A 17428-nucleotide genomic window follows, 5' to 3' on the forward strand; every position below is an offset into this window, starting at 1 on the left:
TTCGGTACACACAACTCACTCTGTGTAACACACTGTTCAGTACACCCAGCTCTCTCTGTGTAACACACTGTTCAGTACACACAGCTCTCCCTGTGTAACACACTATTCAGTACACACAGCTCTCTCTGTGTAACACACTGTTCAGTACACACAGCTCTCCCTGTGTAACACATTGCTCAGTACACACAGCTCTCCCTGTGTAACACACTGTACAGTACACACAGCTCTCCCTGTGTAACACACGGTTCAGTACACACAGCTCTCCCTGTGTAACACACTGTTCAGTACACACAGCTCTCTCTGTGTAACAAACTGTTCAGTACACACAGCTCTCCCTGTGTAACACACTGTTCAGTACGCACAGCTCTCCCTGTGTAATGCACTGTTCAGTGCACACAGCTCTCCCTGTGAAACACACTGTTCAGTACACACAGCTCTCTCTGTGTAACAAACTGTTCAGTACACACAGCTCTCCCTGTGTAACACACTGTTCAGTGCACACAGCTCTCCCTGTGTAACACACTGATCAGTACACACAGCTCTCCCTGTGTAAGACACTGTTCAGTGCACACAGCTCTCCCTGTGTAACACACTGTTCAGTACACACAGCTCTCCCTGTGTAACACATTGTTCAGTACACACAGCTCTCCCTGTGTAACACACTGTTCAGTACACACAGCTCTCTCTCTGTAACACACTGTGCAGTACACACAGCTCTCCCTGTGTAACGCATTTTCAGTACACACAGCTCTCCCTGTGTAACACATTGTTCAGCACACACAGCTCTCTCCGTGTCACACGATCTTCAGTACACACAGCTCTCTCTGTGGAACACACTGTTCTGTACACACAGCTCTCCCTGTGTAACACACTGTTCAGTACACACAGCTCTCCCTGTGTAACACACTGTTCAGTACACACAGCTCTCTCTGTGTAACACAGTGTTCAGTACACACAGCTCTCTCTGTGTAAGGCACGGTTCAGTACACACCGCTCTCTCTGTGTAACACATTGTTCAGCACACACAGCTCTCCCTGTGTAACACACTGTTCAGGACACACAGCTCTTTGTGTAACACACTGTTCAGTACACACAGCTCTCCCTGTGTAACATACTGTTCAGTACACACAGCTCTCTCTGTGTAACACACTGTTCAGTACACACAGCTCTCCCTGTGCAACACGATGTTCAGTACACACAGCTCTCCCTGTGTAACACACTGTTCAGTACACACAGCTCTCTCGTTGTAACACACTGTTCAGTACACACAGCTCTCTCTGTGTAACACACTGTTCAGTACACACAGCTCTCCCTGTGTAACACACTGTTCAGTACACAAAGCTCTCCCTGTATAACACAGTGTTCAGTACACACAGCTCTCTCTGTGTAACACACTGTTCAGTATACGCAGCTCTCTCTCTGTAACACACTGTTCAGTACACACAGCACTCTCTGTGTAACACACTGTTCAGGACACACAGCTCTCCCTGTGTAACACCCTCTTCAGTACACACAGCTCTCTCTGTGGAAAATACTGTTCAGTACACACAGCTCTCTCTCTGTGTAACGCATTGTTCAGTACATGCAGCTCTCTCTGTGTAACTCACTGTTCAGTACACACAGCTCTCTCTGTGTAACACACTGTTCAGTACACACAGCTCTCTGTGTGTAACACACTGTTCAGTACACACAGCTCTCCCTGTGTAACACACTGTTCAGTACACACAGCTCTCCCTGTGTAACACACTGTTCAGTGCACACAGCTTTCCCTGTGTAACACACTGTTCAGTCCACACAGTTCTCCCTGTGTAACACACTCTTCAGTACATACAGCTCTCTGTGTACCACACTGTTCAGTACACACAGCTCTCCCTGTGTAACACACTGTTCAGTACACACAGCTCACCCTGTGTAACACACTGTTCAGTACACACAGCTCTCCCTGTGTAACACACGGTTCAGTTCACACAGCTCTCCCTGTGTAACACACAGTTCAGTACACACAGCTCTCCCTGTGCAACACACTGTTCAGTACACACAGCTGTCCCTGTGTAACACACTGTTCAGTACACACAGCTCTCTCTGTGTAACACACTGTTCAGTACACACAGCTCTCCCTGTGTAACACATTGTTCAGTACACACAGCTCACCCTGTGTAACACACTGTTCAGTACACACCGCACTCCCTGTGTAACACACTGTTCGGTACACACAGCTCTCCCTGTGTAACACACTGTTTAGTACACACAGCTCTCACTGTGTAACACATTGTTCAGTTAACACAGCTCTCCCTGTGTAACACACTGTTCAGAATACACAGCTCTCTCTGTGTAACACACTGTTCAGTCCACACAGCTCTCCCTGTGTAACACACTGTTCAGTACACACAGCTCTCTCCGTGTAACACAATCTTCAGCACACACAGCTCTCTCTGTGTAACACTGCTCAGTACACACAGCTCTCTCTGTGTAATACACTGTTCAGTACACACAGCTCTCTCTGTGTAACACACTGTTCAGTACACAGAGATCTACGGGTAACACTCTGTTCAGTACACAGAGCTCTCCCTGTGTAACACACTGTTCATTACACACAGCTCTCCCTGTGTAACACACTGTTCAGTACACACAGCTCTGCCTGTGTAACACACTGTTCAGTACACACAGCTCTCTGTGTAACACACTGTTCGGTACACACATCTCACTCTGTGTAACACACTGTTCAGTACACACAGCTCTCCCTGTGTAACACACTATTCAGTACACACAGCTCTCTCTGTGTAACACACTGTTCAGTACACACAGCTCTCCCTGTGTAACACATTGTTCAGTACACACAGCTCTCCCTGTGTAACACACTGTACAGTACACACAGCTCTCCCTGTGTAACACACGGTTCAGTACACACAGCTCTCCCTGTGTAACACACTGTTCAGTACACACAGCTCTCTCTGTGTAACAAACTGCTCAGTACACACAGCTCTCCCTGTGTAACACACTGTTCAGTACGCACAGCTCTCCCTGTGTAATGCACTGTTCAGTGCACACAGCTCTCCCTGTGAAACACACTGTTCAGTACACACAGCTCTCTCTGTGTAACAAACTGTTCAGTACACACAGCTCTCCCTGTGTAACACACTGTTCAGTACGCACAGCTCTCCCTGTCTAATGCACTGTTCAGTGCACACAGCTCTCCCTGTGTAACAAACTGTTCAGTATACACAGCTCTCTCTGTGTAACACACTGTTCAGTACACACAGCTCTCCCTGTGTAACACACTGTTCAGTACACACAGCTCTCCCTGTGTAATGCACTGTCCAGTACACACAGCTCTCCCTGTGTAACACACTGTTCAGTATACACAGCTCTCCCTGTGAAACACACTGTTCAGTACACACAGCTCTACCTGTGTAACACACTGTTCAGTGCACACAGCTCTCTCTGTGTAACACACTGTTCAGTACACACAGCTCTCTCTCTCTGTAACACACTGTTCAGTACACACAGCTCTCCCTGTGTAACACAATGCTCAGTACACACAGCTCTCTCTGTGTAAAACTGCTCAGTACACACAGCTCTCTCTGTGTAACACACTGTTCAGGACACACAGCTCTCCCTGTGTAACACACTGTTCAGTACACACAGCTCTCTCTGTGTAACACTGTTCAGCACACAGAGCTCTCTCTGTGTAACACACTGTTCAGTACACACAGCTCTCTCTGTGTAAGACACTGTTCAGTACACACAGCTCTCTCTGTGTAACACATTGTTCAGTACACACAGCTCTCCCTGTGTAACATGCTGTTCAGTACACACAGCTCTCCCTGTGTAACACACTGTTCAGTACACACAGCTCTCTCTGTGTAACACGCTGTTCAGTACACACAGCTCTCCCTGTGTAACACACTGTTCAGCACACACAGCTCTCTCTGTGTAACACACTGTTCAGTACACACAGCTCTCTCTGTGTAAGACACTGTTCAGTACACACAGCTCTCTCTGTGTAACACACTGTCCAGTACACACAGCTCACCCTGTGTAACACACTGTTCAGTATACACAGCTCTCCCTGTGTAACACACGGTTCAGTCCACACAGCTCTCTCTGTGTAACACACTGTCCAGTACACACAGCTCACCCTGTGTAACACACTGTTCAGTACACACAGCTCTCCCTGTGTAACACACGGTTCAGTCCACACAGCTCTCCCTGTGTAACACACTGTTCAGTACATACAGCTCTCTGTGTACCACACTGTTCAGTACACACAGCTCTCCCTGTGTAACACACTGTTCAGTACACACAGCTCACCCTGTGTAACACACTGTTCAGTACACACAGCTCTCCCTGTGTAACACACGGTTCAGTCCACACAGCTCTCCCTGTGTAACACACTGTTCAGTACACACAGCTCTCTGTGTGTAACACACAGTTCAGTACACACAGCTCTCCCTGTGCAACACACTGTTCAGTACACACAGCTCTCCCTGTGTAACACAATGCTCAGTACACACAGCTCTCTCTGTGTAAAACTGCTCAGTACACACAGCTCTCTCTGTGTAACACACTGTTCAGTACACACAGCTCTCTCTGTGTAACACTGTTCAGCACACAGAGCTCTCTCTGTGTAACACACTGTTCAGTACACACAGCTCTCTCTGTGTAAGACACTGTTCAGTACACACAGCTCTCTCTGTGTAACACATTGTTCAGTACACACAGCTCTCTCTGTGTAACACGCTGTTCAGTACACACAGCTCTCCCTGTGTAACACACTGTTCAGCACACACAGCTCTCTCTGTGTAACACACTGTTCAGTACACACAGCTCTCTCTGTGTAAGACACTGTTCAGTACACACAGCTCTCTCTGTGTAACACACTGTCCAGTACACACAGCTCACCCTGTGTAACACACTGTTCAGTATACACAGCTCTCCCTGTGTAACACACGGTTCAGTCCACACAGCTCTCTCTGTGTAACACACTGTCCAGTACACACAGCTCACCCTGTGTAACACACTGTTCAGTACACACAGCTCTCCCTGTGTAACACACGGTTCAGTCCACACAGCTCTCCCTGTGTAACACACTGTTCAGCACATACAGCTCTCTGTGTACCACACTGTTCAGTACACACAGCTCTCCCTGTGTAACACACTGTTCAGTACACACAGCTCACCCTGTGTAACACACTGTTCAGTACACACAGCTCTCCCTGTGTAACACACGGTTCAGTCCACACAGCTCTCCCTGTGTAACACTCTGTTCAGTACACACAGCTCTCTGTGTGTAACACACAGTTCAGTACACACAGCTCTCCCTGTGCAACACACTGTTCAGTACACACAGCTGTCCCTGTGTAACACACTGTTCAGTACACACAGCTCTCTCTGTGTAACACACTGTTCAGTACACACAGCTCTCCCTGTGTAACACATTGTTCAGTACACACAGCTCACCCTGTGTAACACACTGTTCAGTACACACCGCACTCCCTGTGTAACACACTGTTCAGTACACACAGCTCTCCCTGTGTGACACACTGTTTAGTACACACAGCTCTCACTGTGTAACACATTGTTCAGTTAACACAGCTCTCCCTGTGTAACACACTGTTCAGAACACACAGCTCTCTCTGTGTATCACACTGTTCAGTCCACACAGCTCTCCCTGTGTAACACACTGTTCAGTACACACAGCTCTCTCCGTGTAACACAATCTTCAGCACACACAGCTCTCTCTGTGTAACACTGCTCAGTACACACAGCTCTCTCTGTGTAACACACTGTTCAGTACACACAGCTCTCTCTGTGTAACACACTGTTAGTACACACAGATCTACGGGTAACACTCTGTTCAGTACACACAACGCACTCTGTGTAACACACTGTTCAGTACACCCAGCTCTCTCTGAGTAACACACTGTTCAGTACACACAGCTCTCCCTGTGTAACACACTATTCAGTACACACAGCTCTCTCTGTGTAACACACTGTTCAGTACACACAGCTCTCCCTGTGTAACACATTGTTCAGTACACACAGCTCTCCCTGTGTAACACAATGTACAGTACACACAGCTCTCCCTGTGTAACACACGGTTCAGTACACACAGCTCTCCCTGTGTAACACACTGTTCAGTACACACAGCTCTCTCTGTGTAACAAACTGTTCAGTACACACAGCTCTCCCTGTGTAACACACTGTTCTGTACGCACAGCTCTCCCTGTGTAATGCACTGTTCAGTGCACACAGCTCTCCCTGTGTAACACACTGTTCAGTATACACAGCTCTCCCTGTGAAACACACTGTTCAGTACACACAGCTCTCTCTGTGTAACAAACTGTTCAGTACACACAGCTCTCCCTGTGTAACACACTGTTCAGTACGCACAGCTCTCCCTGTGTAATGCACTGTTCAGTGCACACAGCTCTCCCTGTGTAACACACTGTTCAGTATACACAGCTCTCTCTGTGTAACACACTGTTCAGTACACACAGCTCTCCCTGTGTAACACACTGTTCAGTACACACAGCTCTCCCTGTGTAACGCACTGTCCAGTACACACAGCTCTCCCTGTGTAACACACTGTTCAGTATACACAGCTCTCCCTGTGAAAAACACTGTTCAGTACACACAGCTCTACCTGTGTAACACACTGTTCAGTACACACAGCTCTCTCACTGTAACACACTATTCAGTACACACAGCTCTCCCTGTGTAACACAATGTTCAGTACACACAGCTCTCTCTGTGTAAAACTGCTCAGTACACACAGCTCTCTCTGTGAAACACACTGTTCAGTACACACAGCTCTCCCTGTGTAACACACTGTTAAATACACACAGCTCTCTCTGTGTAACACTGTTCAGCACACAGAGCTCTCTCTGTGTAACACACTGTTCAGTACACACAGCTCTCTCTGTGTAAGGCACTGTTCAGTACACAAAGCTCTCTCTGTGTAACACATTGTTCAGTACACACAGCTCTCCCTGTGTAACATGCTGTTCAGTACACACAGCTCTCCCTGTGTAACACACTGTTCAGTGCACACAGCTCTCTCTGTGTAACACGCTGTTCAGTACACACAGCTCTCCCTGTGTAACACGCTGTTCAGCACACACAGCTCTCTCTGTGTAACACACTGTTCAGTACACACAGCTCTCTCTGTTTAAGACACTGTTCAGTACACACAGCTCTCTCTGCGTAACACACTGTCCAGTACACACAGCTCTCCCTGTGTAACACACTGTTCAGTACACACAGCTCTCTCTGTGTAACACACTGTTCAGTACACACAGCTCTCCCTGTGTAATACACTGTTCAGTACACACAGCTCTCTCTGTGTAACACACTGTTCAGTACACACAGCTCTCCCTGTGCAACACACTGTTCAGTACACACAGCTGTCCCTGTGTAACACACTGTTCAGTACACACAGCTCTCTCTGTGTAACACACTGTTCAGTACACACTGCTCTCTCTGTGTAACACACTGTCCAGTACACACAGCTCTCCCTGTGCAACACACTGTTCAGTACACACAGCTCTCTCTGTGTAACTCACTCTTCAGTACACACAGCTGTCCCTGTGTAACACATTGTTCAGTACACACAGCTCTCCCTGTGTAACACACTGTTCAGTACACACAGCTCTCCCTGTGTAACACACTGTTCAGTACACACAGCTCTCCCTGTGTTACACTGTTCAGTACACACAGCTCTCTCTGTGTAACACACTGTTCAGTACACACAGCTCTCCCTGTGTAACACACTGTTCAGTACACACAGCTCTCTCTGTGTAACACTGTTCAGTACACACAGCTGTCCGTGTAACACATTGTTCAGTACACACAGCTCTCCCTGTGTAACACACTGTTCAGTACACACAGCTCTCCCTGTGTAACACACTGTTCAGTACACACAGCTCTCCCTGTGTAACACTGTTCAGTACACACAGCTCTCTCTGTGTAACACACTGTTCAGTACACACAGCTCTCCCTGTGTAACACACTGTTCAGTACACACAGCTCTCTCTGTGTAACACTGTTCAGTACACACAGCTCTCTCTGTGTAACACACTGTTCAGTACACACAGCTGTCCCTGTGTAACACACTGTTCAGTCCACACAGCACTCTCTGTGTAACACACTGTTCAGTACACACAGCTCGCTCTGTGTAACGCACTGTTCAGTACGCACAGCTCTCTCTCTGTAACACACTGTTCAGTACACACAGCTCTATGGGTAACACACTGTTCAGTACACAGAGCTCTCCCTGTGTAACACACTGTTCATTACACACAGCTCTCCCTGTGTAACACACTGTTCAATACACACAGCTCTCCCTCTGTAACACACTGTTCAGTACACACAGCCTTCCCTGTGTAATGCACTGTTCAGTACACACAGCTCTCCCTGTGTAACACACTGTTCAGTACACACAGCTCTCCCTGTGTAACACACTGTCCAGTACACACAGCTCTCCCTGTGTAACATGCTGTACAGTACACACAGCTCTCCCTGTGTAACACACTGTTCAGTACACACAGCTCTCTCTGTGTAACACGCTGTTCAGTACACACAGCTCTCCCTGTGTAACACACTGTTCAGTACATACAGCTCTCCCTGTGTAACACACTGTTCAGTACAAACAGCTCTCTCTGTGTAACACACTGTTCAGTGCACACAGATCTACCTGTGTAACACACTGTTCAGTACACACAGCTCTCTCTGTGTAACACACTGTTCAGTACACACAGCTCTCTCTCTGGAACACACTGTTCAGTACACACAGCTCTCTCCCTGTGTAACACACTGTTCAGTACACACAGCTCTCCCTGTGTAACACACTGTTCAGTACACACAGCTCTCTCTGTGTAACACATTGTTCAGTACACGCAGCTCTCCCTGTGTAACACACTGTGCAGTACACACAGCTCTCTGTGTAACACACTATTGTGTACACACAGCTCTCCCTGTGTAACACACTGTTCAGCACACACAGCTCTCCCTGTGTAACACACTGTTCAGTACACACAGCTCTCTCTGTGTAACACACTGTTCAGTACACAGAGCTCTCTGTGTAACACACTGTTCAGTACACACAGCTCTCCCTGTGTAACACACTGTTCAGTGCACACAGCTCTCCCTGTGTAACACACTGTTCAGTACACACAGCTCTCTCTGTGTAACACTGTTCAGTACACGCAGCTCTCTCTGTGTAACACACTGTTCAGTACACACAGCTCTCCCTGTGTAACACACTGTTCAGTACACACAGCTCTCTGTGTAACACACTGTTCAGTACACACAGCTCTCTGTGTAACACACTGTTCAGTACACACAGCTCTCTCTGTGTAACACACTGTTCAATACACACAGCTCTCTCTGTGTAACACACTGTTCAGTACACACAGCTCTCCCTGTGTAACACATTGTTCTGTACACACAGCTCTCTCTGTGTAACACACTGTTCAGTACACACAGTGTGATGAAATATGCCATTCATCAGGCACTCTGTATTCTCTGTGTTTGATTGTGACTGTGACAAGCAGGGGAGTTTAATTTCAGTTTCATTTCCTTACCTGTATTGTATTGTGTGTAGGGCTCCGCCCATACCTGGCCCTTCCTTAAGCAGGCCCCAGCGTGTCTCACAGGCAGTACAGCAGATCTCTGGATGAGAGACACTTCTCCACTGTGTATTACTTTCTGAGTTAATAAAAGCCTTGCTTTGCTCCGTTAACGTTGAGTCTCGGATTCATTGAGGCACATCAATTTTATTAACTCAATTTTCAACGCAATGGATCAACTCTTGAAACCCGAACGTCTGGATTTGGACCCGCATGCTTCGGACGCATCGGCACGATTCGGACACTGGTTTAAGTGTATGGGATTCTTCCTGGACAATTCCGCAGCCATCATAGACGCTACGGACGCTGAAAGTATGAAACTCGGAATCCTGCGGAATTGGGTAAGCCACCGGGTTTACCCCCTCATCCAAGACGCCGACACGTACCCGGCCGCCTGCGACATCTTAAAGGCGCATTACCAGCAGCCTACGAACGAGGTGTACACTAGGCATCTGCTCGCTACTCGCACACAGCGACCTGGGGAATCGCTGGATGAGTTCCTAGTCACCCTGAAAACACTTGGCAAAGACTGCAAGTGCCAAGATGTAAAAGCCGCAGTGTACACTGACGAGCTTGTTCGTGATGCCTTTATCACAGGCCTCAGCTCCACTTACATCCGGCAGAGACTACTGGAAAAAACGGGATTGGACCTGAAACAGGCTGTGGACACAGCGCGATCCCTGGATGTGGCCCAGAGAAACTCGGACGCCTACTCTTCAGCCCACGCCGCCCACGCCGCCACGTGTGTACCAAGGGCGCCGCCATCTTGGAAGGCATCTTCCCCGCCCGGCAGCCCGACACCGTCGGGGCCCCGCTCTCCCCCCAGAAGCCCTACGACAGCCGCGACGTGTCGGGGCCCCAACTGCTACATCTGCGGGCAGCCGAAGCACACCAGAAACCTGTGCCCGGCGAAAGTCACCACCTGCCTTAAGTGCAGTAAGAAGGGGCACTTCGGGAAGGTGTGCAGAAGGAACCCCGCTGGAAAACCCGCCACCGCCGCGCGTGCGTCGTGGGAGCGGCCATCTTGGACGCCATCTTGCCCAACCTCATGGGGTCCGCCATCTTGTGAGCAGACAGCGTGGACGCCATCTTGTCTCGATCAAGGCCCTACAGTGGCATCAGTCACAGTGGACCAGACCAGACCGCACCCGCTATCCAAATCAATGGTGGACATCGAGGTAAACGGGTGCGGGGTTAAATGTTTAATTGACAGTGGAAGCACGGAGAGTTTTATCCTCCCTGAACTAGCACAACAACTCTCTCTAACGGTGGTCCCTGCTCGGGGCACCATCTCTATGGCTGATAAAACCCAGACATCGACCATTATGGGTTACTGCGCGGTACAATTGTCCGTTAACGGAACTGTATACAATAATTTTAAATTACTAATCATGAAGAGTCTATGTGCGAGCGTGATCTTGGGCCTGGATTTCCAGTGCCACCACCAAAGCATCATGCTCAATTACGGTGGGTCCCAGCCGCCCCTTTCAGTGTGCGATCTGGCTACCCTGAAGGTAAAGCCGCCTTCGCTATTCGCGAACCTTACTCCCAACTGCCGGCCAATACCGACCTAAAGCAGGAGGTACAGCTGGGAGGACAGGTGGTTTATCGCGACCGAGGTGGACAGGCTGCTGAGGGAGCGCGTTATTGAACGCAGCAACAGCCCGTGGCGCGCCCAAGTGGTGGTGGTGAGGGGTAGTGAGAAGAAATGGATGGTGATCGACTGTAGCCAAACGATCAACATGTACACCCAACTAGACGCCTACCCGCTACCCCGCATATCAGAAATGGTGAACCAAATTGCCCAATACCGGGTGTTCTCCACCATCGACCTCAAGTCAGCGTACCACCAGCTCCCTATCAGACCAGAGGACCGCCCGTACACCGCCTTCGAGGCGAACGGACGCCTCTACCAATTCCTCAGAGTCCCCTTTGGGGTGACGAATGGGGTCTCGGTCTTCCAGAGGGAGATGGACCGCATGGTCGATGACCACCACTTGCAGGCAACCTTCCCCTACCTCGACAACGTCACCATCTGCGGTCATAACCAGCAGGATCACGACTCGAACCTCGAGAGGTTCCTGAAAACCGCACAAAAACTCAACCTCACTTACAACGAGGTCAAGTGCGTTTTCAACACCACGCGCCTCTGCATACTAGGCAGCGTGGTGTAGAATGGGGAAATCGGACCAGACCCCGACCGATTGCGCCCCCTACGGGAGCTGCCCCTGCCCAACACTCCCAAAGCCCTGAAAAGGTGCCTAGGGTTATTTTCTTATTATGCCCAATGGGTCCCCAACTACTCCAACAAAGCCCGCCCCCTCTTGAAAGCATCCTCTTTTCCGCTCTCTGCTGAGGCCCACGCCGCCTTCAAAAGCATTAAGCGGGATATTGAACGGGCCACGCTACAGGCAGTGGACGAGAATACTCCCTTTGAAGTGGAAAGTGATGCGTCTGACTTTGCCTTGGCGGCCACCCTCAACCAGGCGGGGCGGCCCGTAGCTATCTTCTCGAGGACCCTCCAAGGGCCCGAGATCAGACACTCCTCCGTGGAAAAGGAGGCCCAAACCATCGTGGAGGCAGTGCGCCACTGGCACCACTACCTAGCCGGCAAACGCTTCACCTACTTACCGACCAGTGGTCGGTAACGTTTATGTTTAATAATAAACAGAAGGGGAAGATTAAAAATGATAAGTTTCTCAGGTGGCGGATCGAGCTTTCCACCTTCGAGTATGACATCATTTACCGGCCAGGGGCCCTTAACGAATCCCCCGACGCCCTCACGAGGGATGTGTGCCAGCGCCACCGGGGATCGGCTACAGACCCTCCACAACGACCTCTGCCACCCAGGGGTCACACGGCTGTTCCACTTCATAAAGTCCCACAACTTACCCTACTCGATTGAGGAAGTTCGGTCTCTGACCAGGAACTGCCGCACTTGCGCTGAGTGCAAGCCTCGGTTCTACCGCCCAGATAGAGCCCAATTAATCAAAGCTACACGGCCCTTTGAGTGGCTCAGCTTAGATTTCAAGGGCCCCCTCCCGTCAGTCGACCGCAATGTTTACTTCCTGAACATTGTGGACGAATACTCCCATTTCCCATTCGCCTTCCCCTGCCCAGACATGACCAGCGCCACGGTCATTAAATGCCTCAACAGCCTGTTCTGCCTGTTCGGTATGCCGAGCTACATCCATACGGATAGGGGGGCGTCCTTCATGAGTGAAGAGCTACGCCAGTACATGCTTTCCAGGGGGATCGCCACGAGCTGTACCACCAGCTACAACCCCGAGGGTAACGGCCAGGTGGAGCGAGAGAACGGGACAGTATGGAACGCAGTCACTCTAGCTTAAAGGACCAAGGGCCTCCCTATCTCCTGCTGGCAGGAAGTCCTCCCAGATGTGCACCATTCGATACGGTCGCTATTGTGCACTGCCACTAATGCCACGCCCCATGAACGAATGTTTGTCTTTCCCCGGAAATCCACCTCAGGCGTATCCATGCCGTCATGGCTCTCCACCCCAGGTCCGGTATTTCTACGAAGGCATGTGAGGGGCCACAAGACGGAACCTCTCCTGGAGTCAGTGCACCTACTCCACGCCAACCCCCAATACGCGTATGTCCGGCACGCTGACGGAAGGGAGGACACCGTGTCCATAAAAGACGTCGCCCCAGCCGGTAACGACAACAACCACGACAACAACAGCAACAACGATCACAGCAACTCTTACTCACCCACTATCCTTTCATCACCACTGGAAGAACATCGACCAACGGTGCCCCCAACAACTACCCCTTCAACAACCCTGGCGGCGCCCCCGGCAGAGACCCAGGAGGCCACCGGGGACACCCAGCTGACACCCGCGGCACCACAACAGCTACGTCGGTCACAGAGGACTATCAAACCCCCGAACAGACTAAATCTGTAGAAGGGGTGAATGTGATGAAATATGCCATTCATCAGGCACTCTGTATTCTCTGTGTTTGATTTTGCCTGTGACTGTGACAAGCAGGGGAGTTTAGTTTCAGTTTCATTTCCTTACCTGTATTGTATTGTGTGCAGGGCTCCGCACATACCTGGCCCCTAATTAAGCAGGCCCCAGCGTGTCTCACAGGCAGTACAGCAGATCTCTGGATGAGAGACACTTCTCCACTGAGTATTACTTTCTGAGTTAATAAAAGCCTTGCTTTGCTCCGTTAACGTTGAGTCTCGGATTCATTGAGGCACATCACACAGCTCTCTCTGTGTAACACACTGTTCAGCACACACAGCTCTCCCTGTGTAACACACTGTTCAATACACCCAGCTCTCCCTGTGTAACACACTGTTCAGTACAGACAGCTCTCCCTGTGTAACACACTGTTCAGTACACACAGCTCTCCCTGTGTAACACACTGTTCAGTACACACAGCTCTCTCTGTGTAACACACTGTTCAGTACACACAGCTCTCCCTGTGTAACACACTGTTCAGTACACACAGCTCTCTGTGTATAACACTGCTCAGTACACACAGCTCTCTCTGTGTATCACACTGTTCAGTACACACAGCTCTCCCTGTGTAACACACTGTTCAGTACACACAGCTCTCTCTGTGCAACACACTGTTCAGTGCACACAGCTCTCCCTGTGTAACACACTGTTCAGTACACACAGCTCTCCCTGTGTAACACACTGTTCAGTACACACAGCTCTCCCTGTGTAACACGGTTCAGGACACACAGCTCTCTCTGTGTAACACACTGTTCAGTACACACAGCTATCTCTCTGTAACACATTGTTCAGTACACACAGCTCTCCCTGTGTAACACACTGTTCAGTACACACAGTGATGTGCCTCAATGAATCCGAGACTCAACGTTAACGGAGCAAAGCAAGGCTTTTATTAACTCAGAAAGTGACACACAGTGGAGAAGTGTCTCTCATCCAGTGATCTGCTGTACTGCCTGTGAGACACGCTGGGGCCTGCTTAAGTAGGGGCCAGGTATGGGCGGAGCCCTACACACAATACAATACAGGTAAGGAAATGAAACTGAAACTAAACTCCCCTGCTTGTCACAGTCACAGGCACAATCAAACACAGAGAATACAGAGTGCCTGATGAATGGCATATTTCATCACATTCACCCCTTCTACAGATTTAGTCTGTTCGGGGGTTTGATAGTCCTCTGTGACCGACGTAGCTGTTCTGGTGCCGCGGGTGTCGGCTGGATGTCCCCGGTGGCCTCCTGGGTCTCTGCCGGGGGTGCCACCAGGGTTGTTGAAGGGGTAGTTGGTGGGGGCACCGTTGGTCGATGTTCTTCCGGGGGTGATGAAAGTATAGTGGGTGGGTACGAGTTGCTGTGATCGTTGTTGCTGTTGTTGTCGTGGTTGTTGTCGTTATCGGCTGGGGCGATGTCTTTTATGGACACGGTGTCCTCCCTTCCGTCGGCGTGCCGGACATACGCGTATTGGGGGTTGGCGTGGAGTAGGTGCACTGACTCCATGAGAGGGTCCGTCTTGTGGCCCCTCACATGCCTTCGTACAAATACCGGACCTGGGGTGGAGAGCCATGATGGCATGGATACGCCTGAGGTGGATTTCCGGGGAAAGACAAACATTCGTTGATGAGGCGTGGCATTAGTGGCAGTACACAATAGTGACCGTATCGAATGGAGCACATCTGGGAGGACTTCCTGCCAGCGGCAGATAGGGAGGCCCTTGGTCCTTAGAGCTAGAGTGACTGCTATCCATACTGTCCCTTTCTCTCGCTCCACCTGGCCGTTACCCCGGGGGTTGTAGCTGCTGGTACGGCTCGTGGCAATCCCCCTGGACAGCATGTACTGGCGTAGCTCTTCACTCATGAAGGACGCCCCCCTATCCGTATGGATGTAGCTCGGCATACCGAACAGGCAGAACAGGCTGTTGAGGCATTTAATGACCGTGGCGCTGGTCATGTCTGGGCAGGGGAAGGCGAATGGGAAATGGGAGTATTCGTCCACAATGTTCAGGAAGTAAACATTGCGGTCGACTGACGGGAGGGGGCCCTTGAAATCTAAGCTGAGCCACTCAAAGGGCCGTGTAGCTTTGATTAAGTGGGCTCTATCTGGGCGGTAGAACCGAGGCTTGCACTCAGCGCAAGTGCGGCAGTTCCTGGTCAGGGACCGAACTTCCTCAATCGAGTAGGGTAAGTTGCGGGACTTTATGAAGTGGAACAGCCGCGTGACCCCTGGGTGGCAGAGGTCATTGTGGAGGGTCTGTAGCCGATCCCCGGTGGCGCTGGCACACATCCCTCGTGAGAGGGCGTCGGGGGATTCGTTAAGGGCCCCTGGCCGGTAAATGATGTCATAATCGAAGGTGGAGAGCTCGATCCGCCACCTGAGAATCTTATCATTTTTAATCTGTTTATTATTAAACATAAACGCTACCGACCGCTGGTCGGTAGGTAGGGTGAAGCGTTTGCCGGCTAGGTAGTGGCGCCAGTGGCACACTGCCTCCACGATGGCTTGGGCTCCTTTTCCACGGAGGAGTGTCTGATCTCGGGCCCTTGGAGGGTCCTCGAGAAGAAAGCTACGGGCCGCCCCGCCTGGTTGAGGGTGGCCGCCAAGGCAAAGTCAGACGCATCACTTTCCACTTGAAAGGGAGTGTTCTCGTCCACTGCCTGTAGTGTGGCCCGTTCAATATCCCGCTTAATGCTTTTGAAGGCGGCATGGGCCTCAGCAGAGAGCGGAAAAGAGGATGCTTTCAAGAGGGGGCGGGCTTTGTCGGAGTAGTTGGGGACCCATTGGGCATAATAAGAAAATAACCCTAGGCACCTTTTCAGGGCCTTGGGAGTGTTGGGCAGGGGCAGCTCCTGTAGGGGGCGCAATCGGTCGGGGTCTGGTCCGATTTCCCCATTCTCCACCATGCTGCCTAGTATGCAGAGGCGCGTGGTGTTGAAAACGCACTTGTCCTCGTTGTAAGTGCGGTTGAGTTTTTGTGCGGTTTTCAGGAACCTCTCGAGGTTCGAGCCGTGATCCTGCTGGTTGTGACCGCAGATGGTGACGTTGTCGAGGTAGGGGAAGGTTGCCTGCAAGTGGTGGTCATCGACCATGTGGTCCATCTCCCTCTGGAAGACCGAGACCCCATTCGTCACCCCAAAGGGGACTCTGAGGAATTGGTAGAGGCGTCCGTTCGCCTCGAAGGCGGTGTACGGGCGGTCCTCTGGTCTGATAGGGAGCTGGTGGTACGCTGACTTGAGGTCGATGGTGGAGAACACTCGGTATTGGGCAATTTGGTTCACCATTTCTGATATGCGGGGTAGCGGGTAGGCGTCTAGTTGGGTGTACATGTTGATCATTTGGCTATAGTCGATCACCATCCGTTTCTTCTCGCTACCCCTCACCACCACCACTTGGGCGCGCCACGGGCTGTTGCTGCGTTCAATAACGCGCTCCCTCAGCAGCCTGTCCACCTCGGTCGCGATAAACCACCTGTCCTCCCAGCTGTACCTCCTGCTTTTGGTCGCTATTGGCCAGCAGTTGGGAGTAAGGTTCGTGAATAGCGAAGGCGGCTTTCCTTCAGGGTAGCCAGACCGCACACTGTGAGGGGCGGCTGGGACCCACCGTAATTGAGCGTGATGCTTTGGTGGTGGCACTGGAAATCCAGGCCCAAGATCACGCTCGCACATAGACTCATGATTAGTAATTTAAAATTATCGTATACAGTTCCGTTAACGGACAATTGTACCGCGCAGTAACCCATAATGGTCGATGTCTGGGTTTTATCAGCCATAGAGATGGTGCCCCGAGCAGGGACCACCGTTAGAGAGAGTTGTTGTGCTAG

The sequence above is a fragment of the Somniosus microcephalus genome, chromosome 12, assembly GCF_052327205.1.
Source record: "Somniosus microcephalus isolate GS21.2 chromosome 12, FLI_Smic_1.0, whole genome shotgun sequence".
NCBI lineage: Eukaryota > Metazoa > Chordata > Chondrichthyes > Squaliformes > Somniosidae > Somniosus > Somniosus microcephalus.